The sequence below is a fragment of the Macrobrachium nipponense genome, chromosome 41, assembly GCF_015104395.2.
Source record: "Macrobrachium nipponense isolate FS-2020 chromosome 41, ASM1510439v2, whole genome shotgun sequence".
Lineage (NCBI taxonomy): Eukaryota > Metazoa > Arthropoda > Malacostraca > Decapoda > Palaemonidae > Macrobrachium > Macrobrachium nipponense.
This window is the reverse complement of record NC_061102.1, coordinates 57460149-57483274: the sequence shown is the minus strand read 5'-3', so window position 1 is coordinate 57483274 and position 23126 is coordinate 57460149. Positions and strand designations below refer to the sequence as shown.

Sequence of the window (23126 nt, the reverse complement as noted above, 5' to 3'; positions counted from 1 at the left end):
TCAGAGGTAATTTGATTAAGAAAATGGTGATAGAGATAATTTCATCATCTGTTTTTATAGATTTTCCTTTATCGATGTAATGAAACTGCCACCGTTGTCAAATACGAAATCTTAGGACCGGAAATTACTGGCAACCCTTTCCGAATCATTACACATATTCATACTTTATTGTCTTTACCTTGTTTACCCTCTGTTTTCGTTTCATCACTATAACTGTCGGATGAATTTTCAGCAATGTTTGTTGTGTAAGAATTTCGTACATAACTTTCATTTAGAATATGGTACTGGTGCATTGTTTCATAAATGAAAGTTTGCGCGTTCTACATCTACATCTTTGTTCTGTAACGTTTCCAGTACATTTGTTTTTTTTTATTTCAGTGGGAAAAATGGTCAATTAAATTACAATTACGTACTTATCGTTTTTTCATTTGCGCTAGAGCTGGAAAGGAAGCAGAAGAAAACAACCCACGACCGATGATAAGTTGGCTTAGAAGGATTATAGCCCCTCTACCCCTTGCGTTGAAAGACCAAATTCCGTGTAAATGAACGACCAGCCAGCAGCATGTTGTTTTCGCTACATAGCGACTCCCGCCAAGTGATTGGCGAATTCCCGCATTAGATATAGAAAATCAGGAAAATTATGATAAAAGGGGTTCGGGAGGAAGTGTTTTTGTTTGGATAAGGTCGACAACACTTCCTCGGACCTAGAGAGAATACATTAGAGAGGATTTACCTTAAAAGAAAGGCAGGAAAAATCAATCGTATATGTACTACTAAACGTCATGTTGAAAACATCCGCTCCCCTATATATACGTACTAAACGTCTCAGGTGGCGTTGGCGTGCTACGTATATATACGTACTAAACGGTTAAAGGGTTAAAGATTGCGTTCGCTACCGAACTGCATGTTACGTATGTAACAGTGGTTTCACTACCAAATCTCACACATAAACATTGACGTATTTTTACAGTAGACATAAAAGAATCTACTTAATTTCTATAATTACTATGTATTCTATGGCAGCTTCTGAGTTAAGCTAAGGGTAACTCTTCTTTACCGGCAAGCTTAGATTGCGTTGCCACCGAACCGCATGTTACGTACGTAACAATGGTTTCACTACCAAATCTCACATGTAAACATTTGACGTATTATAGTAGACATAGAAGAGTTGTCTTAATTTCTTAATTACTACACACATCTATACCATAGTAGCTTCTCTGATTTAAGCTATGGCTAACCTCTTCTTTACCAGCAAGCTTAACAAAGCTACCGAACCGCACATGTAACCTATGTACATAATATTGCCTTCACTCCAAACCTAACAATTAAATATGTCATTACATTTGCTACTGAAATGCGCACTTTGTTTGAGCATTTTTCTTTAATAGATCACATATGCAATTACTAGTATGTATACTACAGTGGGGCCTCGCTTAGTCGCGGATCAGCAATCACGGATTCAGTTAAATCACAGGTGTTTCCTTGGACCACTTCTCAGTCTATATCGCTGGTATGAATCGCAGCATCGCGGGCTTGTCGTGGTAGGAAGCCTCGTCCGGTTCGGATAACCAGCAAATGCATGAACAGATTCACATTATGATATTAACTGACAATAAAGGTAATAAAACCATTCTCATTTTATATATTATTGGCATATCTTCATAATATATAGCCTATTCATGGAATAATTCCACATCATTGACATCAACTTGTAGAGCGGTCAGCAGAAGTGTAAACATTGAGTTACACTTAACAGCACCTTTGTCATTCTTAACTTTTTAGAAATGTTAATAGTAGTAGTGTAATTACAGTAGTAATAACATTTAGGAAAACTTTAATTTTCAACTCAAACTTCATTATTGTTTTGGTATAACGTAACAACTAAATCCTCTGAAAACACCTGGCAGTCATACGAACGATAATTGTCATAGATTATCGTATTGTTTGCGATCGGCGACAAAGCGTAAACGTAATAAAACCATTTTTACCTTATATATTATTGTCATATATTCATAATAAAATGCATATCTTATATATTATTGGCATATCTTCATAATAAAAAGCCTCAAGGAATAATTCCTTGGGGAATGCATTTTTCAAAAGACAAAAATACACTTTACATTTTTACATTTTACAGCATGCAATGATTACTTTATTTTGATGTGATTACATTGATATTACAGTATGGTACTCTAAGCAGTACAGTAACTATTTTTTTTATCATAAATGTATATTCATTCACGAAAAAAATACGTATGACCACCGTACATACTATTTTTACACATTGTAATAGTGGTTACACCGTTCTACAAACTACTGATGTATTTTTACGTAAGTGTCCTCTAAATTCTGTCATAAATCACTTTACATACTTAATTTTTTTGTGGAGCCCAAATACATATCCCAGAAAATTAATGAAATCGCGAATTTTATCATAGAGCAAGATTCACTCATTACTGTTTTCTTCTTCTTTGCATGACTAAATGCATTTTTAGGATACACTGAGTTACAAATTTTCAAATACTATGAATGTAAATTCTCTCTCTCTCTCTCTCTCTCTCTCTCTCTCTCTCTCTCTCTCTCTCTCTCTCTCAATGAAGTATGAATTACTTGACAATGTTAAAAATAATAATTCCATTAATAAATTCATTTCTTTTAGCAACTAAATTGTTTTCCAAAATGATTCTTTCGGTAATAAACGTCCATCAGCTGATTCTAAACGTAAACAAAAGACAAAAATAGATTTTTATTGCTGTATTTTACTGGTTATACATTAATATTATAGTTGGGTGCTGTAATCTTTACAGTAAATCATGTTTTTTATCATAAATATGTTCATTCACAAAATAGATATACTATGTACTTTTAGTTTGGTGCAGCAGCCAAATCATGAAAATAGAAAGGAATTGTTAGGTAATATACTTTTGTTTGCTGATCTTGATGAAGGGGAAATTGAAGATAGGAAAGAATAACTTTGAAACTGTCTTGAATTTAGTTTAAGGTGATAGTTGAAGACATATTTGGTGCTTGAACTAAAGTAGGCAGTTATAATCATTGAAATAGTGGTCTTGGGTGGGTTAATTATTAAAGTAGGCAGCTTAAAGTAATTTTAGGGGGCGGGGTACCAGGATAACACTGGTATTTACTTTTCACGGGAGGTTCTGGGCCCTATCCCCCGCGATTATTGAGGCCCTACTGTATTTGAAAAATGTGTGAAGATCGCTTCAGATATTATTTAACATTTTGATATCTCTATAAAAAATTTAAACTGAAAAAGGAAAACAAATAAGTCTCTACTCATAAGAAAATTATACAAATTTTACTTAATACTGCATCATTATCATGCCACTGAAACACCATTTTTCTTTAACAGATCACATACACAATGAATAAATACTTGAAAATTGTGTGAAAATCACTTCAGACATAATTGATAACTACTGTAAAAAAAAAAACTTTAAAAAGGAAAAAACAGAAGAGTCATGAAGAAAAAACATTATTCACACTTTACGGATCGTTTGTTATGCCACTGTGGGTATTTATATTCACAGAATTTAACATTCCTTAGTTGGATTCAAACTTAGCGATCAAGTCATTTGTTAGTGCTGCTTTTAAGGCAATTTCACTATGAAGATACATATATTCTCTATAGTTTTGTATGAAATTGAGGCATTTTCTGCATTTTATTGAAAATATTAGCGAAAATACATTCTAAAATCGTACTTGAAACCTAAGTAGGATAGAAATTTTGCTAAGTTCCAATTCTTCAAATTATGCTAAAAAACATGAAATTAGGCTACGTTTGGTAACACTGGATGACGCTAACTAGCAGCAGCTGGCGGAAACAGTTTTGTTTACAAACATCATATGGTCTGAGGGTCGGAATCCAGTTTTTTTTGTTTGAACACAGATACAAAGTTTATTGGAAATTTAGTGGCTAAATCCGATTATGTCGAGTTCTAATACGGTCGTGAGCTGGGTCTCTACTGTATTCAGTTTCCTTTGAGGGGCGTCCAGTGTGGCCAGGTACATAATGTGTTTTGTCAGGACAGGTTAGGTGTGTTAGGTTGGTATGGTAACCTTTATAAGGAGAGGGGGTGAAGCCATGGGGCAGGTATCATGGCCCACTATGTTAGGTTAGGTTTCCTTTATGGTTGTAACCCCCCTACCCACCCCTCTTTCTGGGTAGCACAGCCTGCTAAGTAAAAGGTTAGTTTGGTAACCTTTATATTAGGTTTCCTTTAATGGGACTCCAGGTAACAAGGCTAACTAGGTTAGGTTAGTATGACAACCTTTATATATTAGGTTTCTTAACACAATGATGATAACTATTCTTTAGTGATAATAATATTTCATCTTGTATTTCATGATGGAACAGGCCATTTTTATCCATTTCATAATTTTGTTTGGATAGTATACAGCTACTATATGCATGTGTGTAATACATGAATAGTCTTGTAATGGACATGAGATTTTCTGGGTTAAACAAATCGTATTTTATAGCTAATACCGGTGTAGACAAATGTTATGGACAGGCACTAATTTTATATATTTATACATTACACTTTTATACATTCGACATACCTGTCAGATATATACATAGCTATTGACTCCGTCTTCCCGACAGAAATTCGAATTTTGCGGCACACGCTACAGGTAGGTCAGGTGATATACCTGCCTGCCGCTGGGTGGCAGGAATAGGAACCATTCCCGTTTTCTATCAGATTTTCTCTGTCGGCCATATTGTAAACATACGTTTGCGGTACCTCCTGACTTGATTTTTGTGTTTCATTGCCATCGATCTTCTGGGCTGTCTTTTGCAGGGAAGTACTGGGTCTTTGGCTCGGCATACGCTTATATTAACTTTAATGAATTTGGCTTCGAAAAAATTTCGAAGAATATATAACGTGTAACTACCGAAATTGTCGGTAGACACTCACATAGTTTGCAAGAAAGGGAAATATTAATATTTATTCATTAATACGTGTAATAAGTGTTAGAATTGATTGAGGAAATAAGCTGACTTCCTACTTTAGGGAGTCAGTAAAGCATGTAACTAGATACGCTTCCTTTAAAAGTTTTTTGGATACTCGTACTAACGAGCAGTTTGAGTATTAACAGTACTAGTAGTGTTGCATCCTCATCACCTTCTTACTTCGCAGAAACTTCAAATTCATAATTGCAATTTGAAGACAAGGATTGTGGCTCAATATGCGAGCCTATTAAAAAGTAAGAAGTGATTACTAGTGTTCCCCATTGCAGTGGAGGGTGCGTCTGATCGACTCTTGTCTCGCTCTCAGGCCTAGACCTCTTTCAAGCTCCCAAGCCCAGAGGAGAAGGAATGTCGAAAGCCGTAAGGAGGTTTCAGAGAATCCCCACCGGTCAGGCGTCCCCTCGGCAGGTTCTGTAGAGCGTCCCAGACTGCCAAGGATAGCCATTGGAAAGGCATCCTTAAAAAAGTGCGTCTCTTCTTCCGTTTCTTCATCTTACATCCGAAAAGCCGAAGAATGTACATGTTTGGAGTTCTGACGATCTAGCGCGTTCTCTGAAAACTAAGAGAACACTGAGCAAGAGCCAGCCAGGAAGCCGCATTCCAGCAAGCAAGCGCGAACCACGTTCCAACAGCCAGCAGCGAGCCCCGTTCCAACAGACTAGCGCGAGCCCCGTTCCTACAACCAAACGCGAGCCCCGTTCCAGAAAATTTTTCTTGGCGCAAGGCGCCTTCAAAGAGATGAAGCGCTAGCCTGGCGTAAATGGCGCCAGAAAAACAGACGGCTAGAGCAAGGAGCCTTATAGTAGAGTGGCAATCAGAACGATCCTTCCATTGAACGTTTCCGGGCAAGAGGCTCCTTCTAAAATGAGCCTAGTAGGCGCTCGGAACTATCAGGGCGCACGGGACCTTCCACGCAAGCGGAACGTTCCAGGAGCGAGTCTCCTTTCTAGCGTGCGGAACTATCCAGGCGCTAGGCGCAAGGAGCCAGGCGCCAGAATATTCCAAATCTTCTTATGAGAGAGAGGTCAGTCGTGAGGCTCCTGTTTGAGTTTTTAACTTGAGCAACTTTCCCCTGGCAAAGGTGCAAGATGTCGCACAGGCGGCCGTCGCTTTTGTCAGAAGGATTCTGATACTAAGAGAAGCCATTTTTCATTATTCAGAAGACTCCTATGTTTGGCAGTTCCTCTCAATGCGGACTCTCTCCTTCATTCATGCTCTTCCCTCGTTATGAAGAGGCAAGAGCTTTGGGAGTTTTCTTAATAAGAATCTCATCGACGTTTGGGTATGATGGCGGATAGGAAATATCTACTTCCTTCCGTAAACCCTAGAGATGAACAGGAATTCTGTCTCTTCCGCGATTTATGAGGAAATCACAAAGATTTAAAGAGTTCCTGGATTAACTTCCTTTCTTAAGGAGATATATATACTCTTTCTATCGTTCTATTAACGAAAAGAACGAAGATAGTAAAATTTTTCGTTCTCTATCTGCCTTGGCAGGGAAAGAAGTATCTGCTGTATGAGAATACGATACGGTCAAATCATAAGCACATACCGTAGTTACTTCTTTGCTGAGCAACTCAATTACCAGTATCATTCCAGGAATTTCCTAGGAAGGACTACGCTTAAAGGGATTGTTAAGACAACACCTACTTAGCTTCTAGATTTATCGAAGTCTTGTTTCGCTTAAATATGCATTAATAAGAACTTCCTGAAGTTCGATAATAATTTGATAAGATTCCTTTATTGAATGGAGTAGCTGGCAACTCTGGAAGAGTAAGGCCAGATGGCTAACGGAGACTGCTATTGCTTAGACCAACGCAGTACCATCTAGTTCTCGGTCATGAGCGGCCGGTTACATCTCTGTCTCCTGCGGGATGGAATAACTAACCGTATCTCTCCCCTACAATTGCGGGTTGAGGGGGATAGTTAAGCAAACATAAATAAAATATTGTCTGCCTTTTGCTAAGAAGCTTTCAATAAGAAAGATATTACAACCTTTCAATGCTGTCTACCATAGGTAACATTATTAAAGGATTCTAACGCAGCAGAACACTATATTATATAATGCTCTCATGCTTACGAAAGCATGGCTTATTAGAGTACATGCTTAGTGAGAAGAAGAATGTAGTAGAGAATTCACTTTAAGACTACGGTATGGTCAAGTCTTATGCACATACCGAGGTTAACTACAGAATTCCTAGTATCCTTACAAAGGTTTCCTAGATTAATGCTGTTTACCACAATGTGACAGTATTATAAAGGATTCTAATACGGCAGAGCACGATATAATATAATTCTCTCATCCTTTCGAGAAACGCACACAACCTTTTTAGAATCGGATATTGCTCAAGAGAAGATGGATGAGTCGGATGGGAAACATTCTCTTCGTGGCAGAAGTTGTTCCCTGAATGGACTATACTACGTATATAAAAGTTTTTTTTTTTTTTTTTTACTAAGAACGGAATTAACATGTGAAAGGGTGTCGGGTACCATAAAGGCACAGATGTTCTGGCACATAACCTAAAAATAATTAGAAGGAAGCGCCAGCCTGGCGCCATGCGCCAGAAGCACCATCCAAGATATTTTCTCGTTTTAGCGAGTTATTCACCTAAGAGTCCAGTAGCCTCTCGGACAGCAGGCTCGGTAACGGCAAGATTCGTTCCTGATTTCATTACCCATTTAATCGAAAAGGGGTCGCTTACAAGGAATGATGAAATGATTTTTTTTAATCACTTAGGCCAATTCCACGACTCTCTCATATCGCAGAGAGCATCGAGAATCTTTTTTCGCCCCTATTCGCGTTAACAAAAGAGAACCTAATTGGAAAACAGACGAGAACCTGCGGAAAATCATCTTCATAGATCTCTTCGCAAGGTAGAAGACGAACAGGCTTCCTATAGACTGCTTCCTTTTCCTCGAACCAAGAGAGGTAGCAATATACGCCATCTTTAATTTAAAAAAAAAAAGGGGGAATAAACTTTAGTCTTTTTTCCCCTAGTTATAAATTCTTAACAGATATTGAGATAAATGGGCATCAAAGGAAGAGAGGATGAATGCCTCATTTTGGCCTTAGAGAGGTTGGGTTCACGGAAGTCACGTTCTTCTCACAGCATGTTTCGTAAGGCTTTTCCAAGAGTATCTGGATATTCTATCAGAATCTATTATAAATAGACCTGAAAAACCTCTCCACTCTGAGTCGGTCTGCGTGCAGACTGACCAGAAGTAGACATGAATGAGAGGAGTTTTTCTAGGTAAAAGACAAGAGTCATAGTAAAGACATAGAATTGCTGCAGATCGTGCTAGATGGCATGGGGAAACTGTCCTCTTCCGATACCTCTGTGAACCACATGGGGGGGTTTTTCTTCCCTTTCAGAGGGAAGAATCAGTTTTGTATATATCTGCTATCAATAACGCAGTAAAAGGCTATACTCTGTCTCTACAAGGAGAATTAGAGATAGCAGAGAATTAAGATCTTCGGGATCTTATACGATACCCCAATACGACATGAGTAGGATATCAAGTGGATTAACACGGACAAGGCTCTAACCAGGTGACACCCAGGCGCCAGCCAGAGGCGCCAGGCTCCAGGATCTCCAGCTTCTTCGTGTTTGGAGATAGAATTCACCAAGAGTCTCCTCTTTGAGATTTGTCACAAAATCAGTTGTTTCCTGACAGGGACACAAGTTGTCGCACAGGCGGCCGTTGCCCGTGTCAGGATGGACTGAGATTGAGGGAAGTTTCTAGCAAGAACAAACTTCTCATGACAGGAACTCTAGTGGTTGCATAAGCGTCTTCATCTCTGTCAGGATGGTTTGATTTGGAGAGACTTTTGCAGGATCAACCTTCACCTGCCAGGTACTCAAGATGTCGCACATGTGAACGTAACCTTGTCAGGATGGGGCTGTTACTGCTTAAAGCCCTTCACCTTATGAAGAGAGGCACTCTCCTCAGGTGATTCATTCTTCTCCCAACATTATGGGACAAAGATATATCAGACTAGGAAGTCAATGAGGGTGCAGGTCTTTCAGATTACAAGACCTTAGCACCCTTTTATTGCATGAATTCGGAGAGTCTCTTGAGTCCTGCACACCTCTCCTTCTCCTAGTTCATTACTAAGGGGATTATAAATCATCCTCTTTTGGACCTCAGATTCTGTGTTCTGACAAGATGGAACTGCTCCTTGTTAAACTTCTTTGGGGAATTTTATGAGGTAATTCTTTGTTTCTCTTGGTCCTAAACGACCAAGAAGACAAGTGAATTTTTGTGCATTGGAGTCTCGCATCAGACTCTATGGATACTCGGCTATAGGTTCTTGCCAGCATAGTATGGCTGGTAAAAGAACTAAAACCCTCTATTCCTGACTCAACGCTTTCAGATAGAGGTTCTGTCGTCCAGGCAGGGTACTTACGTTTTCATCTACAGATAATGGTTTAAACGTTTGCCTACAGAGTCTTTGGGATGCGATGAGGGCTCGAAATGCTTCCCAGAAGGTATTCAGAGGGATACAATAAAGAGCTAGAAATCAGGAGTCCTCCCAATTTCAGCTCTGAGTCTCCTTCGACTTCCAAGCTCCTTCCCTTCCTTCGGACAAGGATAGGGAAGATTCCGCAATGAGGAACCTCATCAACATGTAAGGAGATCTCGTTAGCAATGGAAGTACTCAGGAAGAATCCTCTTCGGAGGAAGACTCTTATCTCTCGTACTGTTAGATATCCTATCGTCTAATGGATGTAGCTGACTACAATCACCTCCCCTTGCCGGAGAGGCCAAAAGCTCAAAGTGGAAGAATTTCTTCCACCCCTTCTCCAGTCTCTTGATAAACTATTGTGGATGTTCAGGACTTTCGGATAATGTAGCGCCAACTAGGCGCCAAATGCCAAAACAGGCGTAAAAAATGCCAGAGGCAGACAGTTCCAAGGAACACTGTCATTGTCTGATGAGAAGAAAGAGCGGGTCTCCAACCTAGCGCAGGTGCGCTAGAGGCGAACAAATCGGACAGATAAGAGCGTCCGATGTGGACATCACCAGACATCCTTGAGACTACCAAGCTCGAAGCTCAAGCAAGTGGGGAGGAGCCAGCCAGGCTCCAGGCGCCAAAAAAGAGCCAGTCTGGAGCCAGGCGCAAAGCTACTTCCAGGCGCGAGGCGCCAGCCAGGAGTCAGGCGAAAAGCGCCTTACAGGCGCTAGGTGCCAACCAGGCGTCAAGCGCCAGGCAGGCGTGAGGCGCCAGCTAGGCGCAAGGGACAGGCAGGCGCAATGCACCAGCCAGGCGAGAGGCGCCAGCCAGGCGCGAGGCGCCAGCCAGGCTCTATCCAGAACAGATCCATTTCAAAGAAAGCCCTGGTCTTCTTTGAAACAAGTGTGATCACTAAAGCACTTCGTGAGTAACTTGATGATTCCTTCGCATGAAGTGCGAGCTTTTATGAATTCTTGTTCTTTCCTAACAATATGTCATGAGGACATATTAGCTGTCACTTGCGGGAGATGCAACTCTGTGTTGACTTCCCATTACACGAAGGAGGTCAAGTTGACCTACGAGAGATCCTTCTCTCTTGGTTATACGTGTCTACGGATACGTTGCTGGGATAGGGAGCAGACACTGATCCTTAACTAGTGAGTTAAATTTTATTTTATCATAGTGTTTTTTTCTTTGGGTTGTTTGAAAGGAGTTTGGGGATAACTCTTTTCAAATTAAGCACAAACCCTCGTGTTAGGATCAGGTGATCGGGTTCGGTGTTGTGCTCCTTAATTATGCCACTAGGCATAGGTGTATTGTCATGTAAGTGGATAAGACCCCATTGACAAAAGACCATTAGATTCTGTCGAGTAAGTGGATAAGACCCCATTGACAGATCTACAAGAAATCTTAGCAATAGGTCACATCCTCGCTGAGGCTCTTGAGACGAAGCAGACTCCTAGCAATAGCTAGGAAGTCAACCCTTCATCTAAACACATAGGAACCAAGGTTTTATTTATTTATTACCTACAACGTATGTTGTTTCCGGTCTATTCAGTAATTAGCTGTCTCTTACTCTCCTCCAATGGTGTGAATCAGCTATGTATATATCTGACAGGTAAGTCGAATGTATGAAAATGATATTGTTATGATACAATAAAGTTTTATACATACTTACCTGGCAGATATATACAATTAATCGCCCACCCAACCTCCCCTCAGGAGACAAGTGGAAGAGAAAATCTGATAGAAAACGGGAATGGTTCCTATTCCTGCCACCCAGCGGCAGGCAGGTAGATCACCTGACCTACCTGTAGCGCGTGCCGCGAAATTCGAATTTCTTTCGGGAAGACGGAGTCAATAGCTATGTTTATATCTGCCAGGTAAGTATGTATAAAACTTTATTGTATCATAACAATATCATATTTGTCTACAACCGGTATTTTGCTTTAAAATACAATTTATTTAACCCAAAAAATCTCATGTCCATTACAAGACTGTTCATGTATGTACTCTGTATTGCATTTTTTTTTTTCACTTGTGAAATCATCCCTCCTCAGTTATGTTATTCACCCCCACCCCACTCCACCCCACCATACCATTCTTCTGGTCAATCATAGGCCTCTTATCACCATGCAGTACACACAACCTAATTGTAGTGCCTCAGTGGCGTGGTTGGTATGGTGTTTGCTTCCCACCTCGGTGGTTGCCGGTTCGATTCTCGGCCATTCCATTGAGGAGTGAGAGATGTGTATTTCTGGTGGTAGAAGTTCACTCTCGACGTGGTTCGGAAGTCACGTAAAGCCGTTGGTCCCGTAGCTGAATAACCACTGGTTCCATGCAATGTAAAAACACCACACAAACAAAAACAAAACAAACAACCTAATTGTATTTTCATATCACATAAGTACTTGAATTCTTAACATCAACTGCTCCACATTCTCAAAGTAGCCGTAGTTTCAATGTTAATTGTGATAACAGTTCAGTTAATGATATTTCCGTTTGTGATATTTGAAATGATTTGCATTATATGCCGTCATTACAGATTGTCCATTGAGAACATCAGTGTTTGTATCCCCCTCACTGGCCAACGAAAAGAAGACTCGTACATTCACTGTTAAGGTAAGTGAGTAAATGATTTACAGTCTTTGTTCAAACTTTATTCTTGGGGAGTATAGTGTTTTTATTTATTACAGGTACTCCTCATTCAACGATCAGGTTCTGTTCCAGTGACTGCGTTGTTAAACAAATTCGTTGTTAAACGCATTATTCTCATTATTTTGACTCAAATCATTAATTTTCAGTCACAATATACACAGAACTAGTTTCCAACATATCCTATCCTACTACTTGGCAAAGTTCTTACAACGCTTTTTATTATTTTATTGTTACTCCTATGTTTTAACTTCATTTTAGAATTTCTTAATGTATAATTTTTTTTAACTAGTGTACTTTTTAACACATTTAGCCATTTTATAACTTCATAATGTATAATTTTCTTTAAAATAGTGTACTTTAAAATATTTAACACATTTAGCCTACATTCCCGAGTTAGTCTACTAGTAAGTCAATTCAGTACTAAGTCAATACAGTGCTAAATTCTTCTAAGAATTTTCACATTATTTAGCAGTGACTTTCATATTCTAAATTTGGTATTTCATTTACATTCATATTATTTTTGAATTCATTCATTTACAAATATTTTAGGTTTGGTAAATTACCTTCCGTATTTCCTGATGGTCTTAATTTAATTTCCTTATGATAGCCTTTATATTAACTTTCCTTTAAAGGGGGGGTTCAGGAGGGTCAAAGCCCCTCCCCCCCAGCCTTGTAGTGGCGGGATCACACAAAGCAATGGAGCAAGCAAGCTTCCCACAGTTACTTTAATCGTTCCGGCAGAAAAATTCCCCCAGCCACACTTTCCCCTTTACGTTGTCTTACCGAAACACAGAACACACAAAACAACATCATGTACTCACCTCAGACTTCAGATACTAAAAAAACAAAACCCCACCCCAATCACCACGCAAAGAACCAACAACAACTTGAAAAGAACATGACAAATCACACGCTGACTCCAACCATGCACAACAAACCACCAACACTGTCCCCAACTGCCAACTCATAGACACCAAAATGCACAACCAGATCGAGACACAAGAATTTTACAATACTAAAATCAATGACTAAACAAGCTTCCTCGCTTCTTCGGACTCTCGTAACAGACACCTGCCACTGATATTCTCGGCGATCACCACAACAGACAATACCCACACGCTTACGCCCGCCATCAAACCACTCCTATTCATCCCTCCACCAATTTCTCTCTCTCTCTCTCTCTCTCTCTCTCTCTCTCTCATCTCTACTCTCTCTAACAGGTTCTCTCTCTCTCTCTCTCTCTCAAAGATGTCAAATTTCATCTACCACTATCACTCCTCCATAAGGAAATACGTACTAGGTTAGCTTAGGTTAGTATATCCTATATTTTAGTAATCTTTGGGGGTGAACCCCCCGCCCCGCATGTAGCTCATCCCACTGTGTTTTGTTAGGTTATTTTGGTAACCTTTACATTCAGTTTCCTTTGAGGGGCATCTAGCGTGGCCAGGTACATAATGTGTTTTTTGTTAGGTCAGGTTAGGTTGATATGGTAACCTTTATAAGGAGAGGGGGTTGCAGGGGGTGAAGCCACTGGGCAGGTATCATGGCCCGTTAGGTTAGGTTATTATGGTAACATATAAGTTAGGTTTCCTTTAAGGTTGTAACCCCCTACCCCACCCCCTTTCCTGGGTAGCATGGCCTACTAGGAAAGGTTAGTTTTGTAACTTTTGTATGTATATTAGGTTTTGTGTAATGGGCTCCAGGTAACAAAGCTAACTAGGTTAGGTTAGTATGACAGCCTTTATATTAGGTTTCTAAACACACTGATAATAACTATTCTTTAGTGGTAATAATATTTCATCTTGTATTTCCTGATAGAACAGGCCATTTCTATCTGATTCATAATTTTTTCTTAGTATACATACATATATGCATATATATATTATATATATATATATATATATATATATATATATATATATATATATATATATATATATATATATATATATATATATATATAATGTGTAAAATTAGTACCCGTCCCATCACATTTGTCTACACTGGCATTTCCTTTAAAATACGATTTATTCAACCCAGAAAATCTCATGTCCTTTACAAGACCGTTCATGTATCTACCGTCAGTCTTACTTGTGTGAAATCATCCTCCCTTAATGATGTCATTCACCCACCCCCCCCACCCCACCCCACCCCACCCCACCCCACCCCACCCCACCCCACCCCACCCACCCCACCCCACCCTACCCACCCTACCCTACCCTACCCTACCCTACCCTACCCTACCCTACCCTACCCTACCCTACCTACCCTACCCTACCCTACCCTTCTTCTGGCCAATCATAGGCCTCTTATCACAACCTAATTGTATTTTCATATCGCATAAGAACAAGTAGTACTTGAATTCGTAGCACCAGCTGCTCCACATTCTCAAAGTAGCCGTAGTTTCAATGTTAATTGTGATAACAGTTCTGTTAACGATATTTCCGTTTGTGATAATTCAAATGATTTGCATCATATCCTGTCATTACAGATTGTCCATTGAGAACATCTGTGTTTGTATCCCCCTTATTTGCCAACGAAAAGAAGAATCGTACGTTCACTGTTTAAGGTAAGTGCGTTTATGTATGTTCACTGTTTAAGGTAAGTACGTTTATGATTTATAGTCATTCAAAGTTATTCTTGAGGAGTAGGGTGTTTTGTTTATTACAGTTAGCATTAATTTTTAGTCTTATATACAGAACTAGTTTCCAACATATCTTAATATGTACTTGGCAAAATTCTGACATTGGTTTTTATTATTTTATCATTACTCATACTTTTTAACTTCATTTTAGAATTTCTTAGTGTATAATTTTCTTTAAAATAGTTTACTTCAACACATTTAGCCATTTTATAACTTCATAATGTATAATTTGCTCTAAAATAGTGTATTTTATTTAACACATTTAGCCAACTTTCCTGAGTTGGCCTACTAGTAAGTCAAATTAGTACTAAGTCAATACAGTGCTAAACTTTTATCAGAATTTGCACATTATTTAGCAGTGACTTTCATATTCTAAATTTGGTATTTCATATTTATTGCTATTAGTTTCTTCGCCGTTTATTTTTATTGTAGAGGGTAGTGAGATGAGGAAAATAATGAATGAAAATTGGCGCTCACAGGGCATTTGAATTTAGCCGTCAAGCTTAAACAAAGCACAACGCCATCTATAGAGGAAAGTGAACAATAAACTATTCACTAATGGGATAAGCATTTTCTAACATTGGTAAAGATTTACACTTTTTCTTACCTCTAGTATCATATGATCTCATGGGTGACATATCGAATACGTATGTAAATAAATACACGGTCGTATAAAAAATTATCAGCGTATTACATGCAAGTCTTTCAAACATACTAAGAGTAAGGAATTCGTGCATGCCAAATATCTCATTGGTTTGATTAAAAGGATTGACTTGGCAGAACTTCTCAAGTGGAATATTTTAAGAAATTATTTAATTTCAAGTTAATATAAAATACATATTTGTTGTCACATTTTCTTTCCATTACTAAGACTTATTCTCACTAAAAGGAGATATGCCACAATTTTTGGTGTGTGAAGTTGCTAACAAACTTGACGCCACCCGAACTAATGGGGGCTGAATCAATCCAACCAGGGAAGTTCCCAGACCATAGAATGCTGACTGTAAGAGGTTCACCTGTATACTTTTTCTTTGCAATGTATATTAAAACCTTATTTATTGTTTTTTACCCATAGATTTCAAGGTTTTTAACACCTAGGCTAGGTTAGATTATTGGCACTGAACAGCTTTTCTCTTGGCCACCATTAGCAATGTTTTTTTTCATTTTTTGGTGTTCCCCCTCGGTCAGTATTCACCCACATCACCACCTACAATATTGTCACATAATGTTTTAAACCAGTGAATTACATCTGGCACATATGTAATACGCTGGTGGGCACAAACCAACAAGGGCAGATGACACTTAATTTAACTTGCTCAAGTGTAGTGCACATTGTAAGTGTATGGCATGTAAGGTTTCTTTTTTGCTTATTACATTGTATATTAATTGGATAGCACTATGTGAACTTCATCTAAACATCCTCTAATATCTCACTAAGCCTAACATAACATTACCCCGACCACTTAGGAACCTAAACTTAATTCTTTAATCCTATTACTGCAGTCTTGGAATTATTGACCTCCCTGAATGACATCTGTCTGCTTGTTCAAGTACTCAGTTTCTTGAGTTGTTGATCCTCAATAGAAGCCTGATGTTGCTTGAGGTTTGACTCCAGTTCCCAACTGTGCACCGGCAAAGCCTTTCCCAAATCATCAGCCATGAACTCTGTAGGCCATCGACTTAGCCAGCATACTACCAATTTGCTGTTTGGCTCCGGAAAGAAAAGGTCTGGCGGGTTTACACAAGCTAAAAAACAAAAAACTTAGAACACAAACCCATATACTCCCCTCAGACTCAGGGTGAGGAGATGCACTGCTGTCCAAACAAACGACCAAGGACAACAACCACACAACAATTCAATAAACATTCAACAAAAGACCACTGGTCAACAATCCCTATCAGCACCAAGAACACGACAAGTCAACACGCTGCCCACAACAACAACAATCAACAACTAATCTAGTACTACACAACAGCTACAAAAAACACAAAATAGTGACCATCAACGATACTGCTCTCTCTCTCTCTCTCTCTCTCTCTCTCTCTCTCTCTCTCTCTTTTTGATTTGACAATGTCTCCTTACATCACCCTGGATCTTATTTGAGGACCCTCATACATTCTATCGGTTACATTCACTTCTTCCAAACCACTTTCATTCAAACTCCCATTATCTCCCTTGCTACTATTGTGGTGGGATCACAAGCTGAAAAACAAGCTGGCAAAAATCTCTCTCTCTCTCTCTCTCTCTCTCTCTCTCTCTCTCTCTCTCTCTCTCTCTCTCTCTCTCTCTCTCTCTCTCTCTCTCTCTCTCTCTCTCTCTCTATTAACCTAATCACTCTAGCTGCCAAATCCACCACAGTCACACTTTCCTCTACACACTACAGTATACACACAGGACAAGTGACCTACAACTACACAAAACATAAAACAAAAAAACTCAAAACACATGTACTTACCAATCAATCCAATTACTCCGGGCTATCCTTTGATGTCCGCCTGTTAAGGTCACTGGGACACCAACAACAACAACAACAACAACCAAGAACCACGACACCACAACCCAACCCAACAACAACACAACCAAGGGCAACAACAACGCAACAACAATCAAGGAACAGCCACAACTCAACAACACAGCAACCAACCAAGGAACATAACCACAACACAACAACCAACCAAGGAACACAACCTCACATAACAAAACACAACAAAAGACCACTGCACAAACAACAAAAAATCACAACAGCACGGGCACAACAACTAAGCAAAAACACTAACTTAACAACAACTAAATAAGGGATTTTGACGGAGGAAAAATCTATTTCTGGGTGATTGGCTCGTGTCGCCCTATGAAAGGATCCTTAATATCATTCTTTCTAGGCAAAATTAATCTAAAATTACCAGAGAAAAAAAACAAAATTAAGAAAAATGTCAGTAAAACTGACTCGCTCACTCTTTAAAAGAAGTGTCGGTATGAGAATAGGGGCGAGTGAGAACACTACCACGAGACATTCACCAATTAGACCTTCCAATCAGAATCCTCACAAGAGAGAGCTGATACCAACGGGCGATGCGGCCGTTACTACTACTACTAGGGGACGCCACGGACAGCAGCGCCCCTAGCGGTCATCCTTAATTTAAGAACATCTTGTCCTGCAGGGGGGGGCAAACAATACAGGGTGGGTTTCATAGGGCGACACGAGCCAATCACCCAGAAATAGATTTTTCCTCCGTCAAAATCCCTTTTCTGGGCTCAGCTCGTGTCGGCCTATGAAAGAGTACCAGAGAAACAGACAAGATGGGAAAAAAAGGACAAATGAAAAACAGTGTAAAATGAGGAATATAATATAAGTAAATCAGTTATTACAGTATATAAACTAAGTACTTAAGGCTAACTTATTTTAAACAATGACATAAAAGAAAGTTAGTAATGTAAAGTACTTAAAATTACAGTAAACATAGTAAAGTACAAAAATGCTGTGTAATTTAACAAAATAGATTTACTTAGATAACTATTTACAAATATACAAACACATTGTGTCCTACCCTAGCATAAAAATAAGGGTAGGTACACTGAAGTACATTATCAGTACACAGTGTGGATGTCCCTAGCAAAAAAATAAGGGACAATCCACTAATATGATCTCAGCGGCTAAGGCTAGAATATCCGAGTAGCATGGCGATAGGGTGAGGCATGTTGGATGAGGTAGGTAGAGAGGAGACCTGGATCTATACTACGACTACTATACAGTATCAGGGGAAACAATGTTTCCCGCTGCTACTGCAGAAAATTTTAAAGATTCCAAGGACTTTAGATAATGGACGTTTAAAGACTGTCGGAGATTTCCATCCAGTATACTTTTTAAGATCCTCAAAGTTCATATGTAGAAAGTAATTAATTGAGGTGGCTACTCCCTGATGTCATGTGCTTTTGGAAATGAATCAGGATTGGCTTGTTTAATGAAGTAAAGGATTTGTTGCCTAATACCTTTTACTGATAAAGTACCACCTTTTTCTCTCATGAAGAGAGAACCTGAGGATCTTGAGGATGTACGAGATAGAAAGGCTCTTAAAGTTGATACTGGGCAGAGAGAAGGGTCTTGCGGAAGTGGGATGACTTTCCAAGGGGCCCACCTTGCAAGAGGATCCTCATTTTTAGCCAAAAAACTACGATCGGGAGCAAGCAGAACTTCTCCTGAGGGGAGGAATTCCACATGACCCGCATCTCTGGATAGAGCCGACAGTTCTGAAATTCTAGCTCCTGAAGCTAGGCTTAGTAAGAATAATGTCTTTCTAAGAAGCATTGTGAATGTACAAGACGAGTTGTCAGTATCTGATGCTAGTTTGAGGACATCATTTAAGAACCATGAGACTGCAGTAGGCCTTTGAGAAGGTCTAAGTCTAGCACAGGCTTTGGGGATAGACGTAAAATAAGATTCAGTCAGATCTATCTGGAAACCTAACTGAAAGATCTTCTTCAAAGCCGATTTATGAGTAGTAATAGTGCTAGCTGCTAAACCTTTTCAAACAAGGATCTGAAAAAGGATATAGCTAAATTAACTGTCATGGTTGTAGTGTTTGATTCTTTCAGGAAGGATGCTAATTTTTTAACAGCTGAGTCATTGTCTAATAGTTGACTCTCTCTTATCTGATTCTAGGAAGAGGATGTTCTGTGGATCAATGTTAGCATCTTTATTAGCCGCAAACTTCATGAAGTCCATAAAGTTAGGGTCTGAAGAATTCCTGAGGAAGCGAACACAGTCCTCATTTGTACTGATTGTGACAGCTTGGATTGGGAATCCGTTGAGGTCGGAGACCCAATTCCAGAAGCAGAGGATACCAGTTGCTCTTGGGCCAGTCTGGAGCAATCAGGGCTACTATTCCCTTGAAAGTCCTCAGCTTGCTCAAGACTTTCAAGAGAAGATTCACTGGAGGAAAAACATAAATTTTTCTCCACTGATCCCAATCTAACGACAGGGCGTCCGTGGCATAAGCCAGAGGGTCCAGGTTGGGGGCCACATAGCAAGGGAGCTTGTGGTTCGCTTGTGAGGCGAAGAGATCTACTTGGAGACCTGGGACTCTCCGGCATATCCACCGGAATGACCCGTCGTCTAGGGACCATTCTGATTCCAGAGGAACTGACCGGGACAAGGCGTCTGCTATCACATTTCTTACCCCCGCCAGGTGAGTGGCGGACAGATGCCATTTGTGTTTGTTTGCTAGGGCAAAGATGGCTATCATGACATGGTTCACATGCTTGGATTTGGACCCTCCTCTGTTGATGCAATGAACTACCACTGCACTGTCAAAACTAGTCTTAGATGAGACTTTTTCGGGGAAGAAGTCTCTTCAGGGTAAGAAATACTGCCATTGCTTCCAGAACGTTTATGTGGAGCTGGCGGAATTGAACTGACCAAGTCCCCTGAACCTGTTTGAACTGAGAATATCCTCCCCACCCGGACAGGGAGGCATCCGTGTGAATGGTTAACACTGGAAGGGGATATTGAAGGGGTACCCGCTTGGCCAAGTTCTTTACTTTTGTCCATGGACGGAGTTGATTGCGAAGGATCTGTGGAATTACTGACAACTTGTCCCGAGATTTGGCGTTTGCTCTCGATCGCCAAACTCGATTTATATCTTTTAGCCTTGCTTTCAGGAGGATATCTGTCACTGAAGCAAACTGAAGGGAACCTAGGATTCTCTCCTGGCTTCTCCTTGATGTTTGCTTGCATTTGAGAAAATGTCTGACAGACTTTGCTATCTCTTTCCGTTTGGCCACTGGAATTGACAGATTGTGGGAAGACAAATCCCATTGGATTCCTAGCCACTGAAAACGAGACTCCGGAGTAAGTCTGGATTTCGTTTTGTTTATCTGGAACCCCAGATGTTCCAGAAATTGAACTACCTTTTTGGTGGCTTTGAGGCATTCCTCGACTGTTGGTGCCCAGATCAACCAATCGTCGAGGTATGCTGCTATCATTATTCCCTGAGTTCTCAATTGCTGCACAACTACTTCTGCTATTTTCGTGAATACCCTGGGGGCTACATTCAGACCGAAGGGCATCACTTTGAATGAGAATGTCTGATTTCCTAGCCTGAAGCCTAGGAATGGACGGAAGTGTCTGGCTATAGGGATATGATAGTATGCGTCTGTAAGATCGATGGGGCATGTGACGGCTCCACGAGGAAGTAAGGTCCTTACTTGCGAGAGGGTAAGCATTTTGAACTTGTCGCAACGAATGAAAGAGTTTAGCCTTGACAAGTCTAAGATTACCCTTCTTTTTGTTGAGCCTTTCTTTCTTTGGCACGCTGAATAAGCGACCTTGAAATTTTAGATGCTTGACTCTCGCAATAGCTCCTTTCTGAAGGAGTTCCTCCGCATAATCTGTCAATTCCTTTGATGGTACTTGGCGGAATGATTTGATTGGAGGGGGATCTTTGATCCAACTCCAACCCAATCCCTTGGACACTATGCTCTGTGCCCAATTGCTGAACCCCACCTGTGACGGAAGAGGAACAGCCTCCCTCCTACCTGGGGAGCCTCATTGTTGATGGGCGGGTTGACCACCACGCCCTCCTCTGAACTGCTTACTCCTTGCCGCCCTTCCTGTGCCACGCTGGCGAAAGTGGCCTCTCGCCCTACCTCTCGATTGCCTATTAAAGGGAGGGTAAGCCTGACCTTCATACATAGGGTTGAAGGCTGGCGAGAGTGCGTAGGTCGAGGGTTGTGACTGAGGAGACAGCAGGAGGATGGGCTGGGTCTGCTTGGATGTAGAAGGTTGTCCCTGTTGGGTAACCGGGACGGCCTGAACGAATTGCTGCTGTTGCTGGTGTTTCTGGTAAGGCTGGAACCTTTTACCAGACTTCTTTGGTTTCTTACCAGCAGTGGGGGTGGATTCTTGCTTCCTCTTAGATGAGATACCCCACCTAGCTCTAAGGCTCTGGTTGAGCCTAGCAGCCTCGTGGTGTACCTCATTTACAGCGGACTCTGGGAAGAGATCCGCTCCCCACATGCTGGAAGCCAGGAGTCTTATTAGGTTCGTGCCTAATAGTGCACTCCTGCAGAACGTGCTTTCGGCAATTCCTCCTAGCTTGGAAGAAGTCGAAAGCATCCGTCTGAACCGTCTGAAGCTGGGACTTGGCCAGAATCTTAAACAAAGGTTCCGTGCCATACGAGAGAGCAGCCATCTCTGTGATAATCAGAGAATTGAGGGACCTGCCAAACCTAGTTCGAGCGTCGAACTCTGCCTGAATCAAGGAATCAGGCAGCCTTGGGAGCTTTTCGCCGAACTGGTCCATAGCACAGTCCGGTTTGAGCTTACCAAGCGTGAAAGTGGCTGGCAAGTTCTCCCACAATTCTCCGAAAGCTGGGAAGAGCGGAGAAGTAGACTCTGCTTCCCTCAGCTGTGGCATGGGCTCATCCTTGAGGACTGCCTGAAGAGTCGTTTCTACTATTTTTGTAGCGAACGGAAGAGAAGCCTCCTCCTCCGTCGCAAAAATAGTAAAAGGACTCTTGAAAGCCTGGAGCTGGTGTTGGTACACTCCCAGTCCTCAAGGCAGTGAACCCATTCGCGTTGAGCGTGATCTCTACTATAGAGAACGTTCTCCCTGGAGATCTTGTCCTCCCTAGTGAGCGCCGCTACGGTCAGCCTAGCATAACCAATGAAAGGCTGCGTCAATCCCGGAGGATAAAACTCGAAGTCCTCAATCCTTCGAGTTCCACACTCCGGGACAGAGATCATACCATCTTTGAACGGAGCGTAAGCGGCCACTCTCCATGGGTTCTCCATGGAGAAAGCTGGTAGTGACTCATAAGGTGGAAGCTGGAGAATACCAGCACTTGCTACTGGGGAGACTGGAAGAGGAGCCTGAGCAAGCCCAGCTACTCGGTCCTCATTCTCTCTAACTCTGTTAGAGAGATCTTGGATGGACTGGCCCGACTGAGACAGAGTGCTCGACAGTTGTGCGAACATCTGCTCGAACTTTGTTCCTAGGGCGGAGACTTGTGAGCCAACCATCTCACCTACCTGTTGCATCACCACTGCTGAGAAAGCAGTGGGATCAAAGGTGCTAGGTCCCGCTACTCCAACCGGCGTTGCCGGAGTGGATGCGGTGGAGGCCGGAGAAGGCATTGGCTCGGCGGGAGCACGAGCCTTCTCCTTAGAAGACTTGCTTCTAGAGCTCTTTGAATATGAAGAGCTCGGCTTAGCCTTCACCGCGTCAGCATAGGAAGTCGAAGACTTCTTAGCTGAAGAAGACGACGACGACTTTTTAGAAGTCGTCTTAACAAGGGTCTTCGGTTCTCTCTGTCCCTTCACCTTTGGGGGTACAGAGAGAGCGGGAGAGCGGGTAGGGATCTCAGATCCCAAAAAGCC

General features: G+C 41.0%; 1 protein-coding gene across 1 annotated transcript in view; it reads left to right on the top strand.

Moving 5' to 3' along the window:
- The window catches only part of LOC135212918 (uncharacterized), a 143180-nt gene extending 128501 nt beyond the window's left edge, over positions 1 to 14679 (top strand). Inside the window, exons 4-5 of the mRNA XM_064246661.1 lie at positions 11995 to 12071; positions 14599 to 14679. The gene's annotated coding sequence lies outside the window, so the exon portion shown is untranslated. The remainder of the gene's footprint in view (positions 1 to 11994; positions 12072 to 14598) is intronic.
- Positions 14680 to 23126: the final 8447 nt, after the last annotated feature.